Source organism: Schistocerca cancellata, chromosome 11 (assembly GCF_023864275.1).
Source record: "Schistocerca cancellata isolate TAMUIC-IGC-003103 chromosome 11, iqSchCanc2.1, whole genome shotgun sequence".
In the NCBI taxonomy this organism is placed as follows: domain Eukaryota; kingdom Metazoa; phylum Arthropoda; class Insecta; order Orthoptera; family Acrididae; genus Schistocerca; species Schistocerca cancellata.
The window spans coordinates 174,837,259-174,839,836 of NC_064636.1; the positions used below are offsets into that span (position 1 = coordinate 174,837,259).

Sequence of the window (2,578 nt, forward strand, 5' to 3'; positions counted from 1 at the left end):
AATGCAAGTCCGCATAAACATAGAGCATACTGCTGCAGTTGTCTCGGATAACATATTTGTGCGTTTTCACGTTGATTCTAATATCGTCTGAAGCATTTTTGAGACTTTGGCGGTGTTTGCGAACTAATGATTAATGACTAGGAAACTAGTTTTAATTATTAATGGGAGACTGGCTCTAGAAATCGTCTTACTAATTTTGCAATTGGTGAAATAAAACGTTATAGTTGGCATCCTAACATGTTACTGTTCTTATTATGCCTATCTTTTAAACCTACTCACTCGTCACATAATTATGCACTGTTTATGGCAGAAACGTTATAGATCGCGACTGAAGGAGAAGAAACCTACTGGGGCAACGTCTATGAGACGCCAGGTAAGCAAGTCGACTGCAAACTAGTTGCGAGAAGTGTGGGGTGGACGTAACTCACACATAGCACCACCGTGCGTCCCCGCGAACGTACTGTGGGAGGCGACGTTTCTAACATTCACTCCCCCGTCTGCTGTGCGTGGGTGTGTGACCAAAGTGGCAGACTAAATTTTGAACAAGCGCTTCTGGAACCCTCATGTGATTGTGTGACAGCTGGAAGCTCTTTAACACTGTTCACGGACAATGCGGTAGTGTATAAGGAAGTAGCGACGCGAGAAGAGAGTATCAATTTGCTGAAGGACCTGCAGAGGACTAATGAATGGTGCAGGCTCTTGCCAGTTGTCCCTGATCGTAAGTAAATACAACATACTGCGAATACATAGGAAAAGAAATCGACTACTGTACAACTACACTATTGATGACATATTGCTGGAAACAGTCTGTACCATAAAATATCTAGGACTAACTATCCAGAGCGACCTTATGTGGAACTACCATATAATCCAACCAGTCGGAAAACTGGACACGAAACAGATTAATAGGGAGAATGTTAAGGACATGTAACTCACCCACGCAAGACGTGGCTTACAAAGCGCTTGTGTGACCGATTCTTGAGTATCGTTCATCAGTCTGGGACACATACCAGGTAGGCCTGACGAAAGAGACAGAGAAGATTCTACAGAGAGGGGGTTCGTTTATTCCGCGCGAGGGCGTTACACAGACGCTCAACAAATGCCAATGGCAGACGCTGCAAGAGAGGCATTGTGCATCAGAGTGAGGTTTCCTATTGGATTTTAGATTTCCATAAGAATCTGACGACATGTTACTTCCTCCATCTCACATCTCGCGAAATGACCACGATGAGAACATTCGAGTTATTAGAGCCAGTACAGACACTTCGCCATTCGCGACCGGAGCGGGGATGGGCGGGGGGGGGGGGGGGGGGGAATCAGTCAGTGGTACAGCAGCTACCGTTACGTGGCTTGCGGAGTGTGATGTAACTCCGTCCGAACAGGCATTGGAAGGCCCAACGGTACCGACCGGCCGTCGTGTCGTCGTCAACCCACAGGGGTCACTGGATGCGGATATGGATGGGCATGTGGCCAGTCATCAGACTGGGAATGTCTGAGCAGTACACTAAATCACCTTCTTGTTCAAAAAATTTGGAAAATTGCTGCTCTCTCTTTCTATACATGTATACGCTGGTTCCAACTGGTAATAAGTTCTTTTCTTTTAATCTAGAGCCAAGCAATTCAGCTTTCCCGACTGTATGTCAGTTTACAAGACCCGAGCCGCTACTTCTCTATCGAGTAGCTCCTCAGTTTGCCTCACAAGGCCTGGGTGCGCCCCGCTTGCCAACAGCGCTCGGCAGACCGGATGGTCACCCATCCAAATGCTAACCCAGCCCGACAGCGCTTAACTTCGGTGATCTGACGGAAACCAGTGATACCACTGCAGCAAGGCCGTTGGCAGAGTATGACGTAGATGCAGATTAATTTTATGTGGTCGTTCCAGTTCGTATCGCTCTGTAAGCATACTCCGAGATGTTTTACGGAAGTAACTGCCTGCAGTGATTGTTCTTTAACTTTGCAATCATACACTAAAGGTTTTCCCTGTGTCTGTATTCGCAATACGTCACATTTGTTTGTATTCAGGGTTAACTGCCACTTACTGCACCAAACGTCGATCCTTTGTTGGCCTATCTGCATTTCGCTACAATTTTGTAGCGTTTTGACGTCTCTGTCTATATCATCACCTGCAAAAAGCCTCATTGAACTTCCGACTCAATATACTAGGGCACGTATACGTGTATTGTGAAAAGTGACGGCTCTGTAACATTTCCCTGGGTAACACCCGAAGTTTCTTTCATGTGTGAAGACCTCTCTCCGTTCAAACTGATACGTTGTGTTCTTTTTGGTAACAACTCTTCAGTCCAGCCACACAGCTGGACTGATATTCCGTGCTCTCGTCATTTTATTGATTAGGCGGCCATACGAAACTGTATTTTCGGAAGTCAAGGAAAATTTCTGAGTTAAAAGCAGATGCTATTCTCCCATATTGGGTAATGATTTTGAAAGAAGAAGTAGATATACGAATCGCAACTGCATGCCTTGATTTGCTGCAAAATTGACATATGCATTGTGATTTGTATTTTTCATACACAATCCTGCTCTTATTTTATAATTTGTATTTTTGATCATGGTAATAATA

General features: G+C 45.0%; 1 pseudogene; it reads right to left on the bottom strand.

The window, feature by feature from the left end:
* Window positions 1-1,720: 1,720 nt before the first annotated feature.
* Window positions 1,721-1,838, bottom strand: LOC126109100 (5S ribosomal RNA; annotated as a pseudogene).
* Window positions 1,839-2,578: the final 740 nt, after the last annotated feature.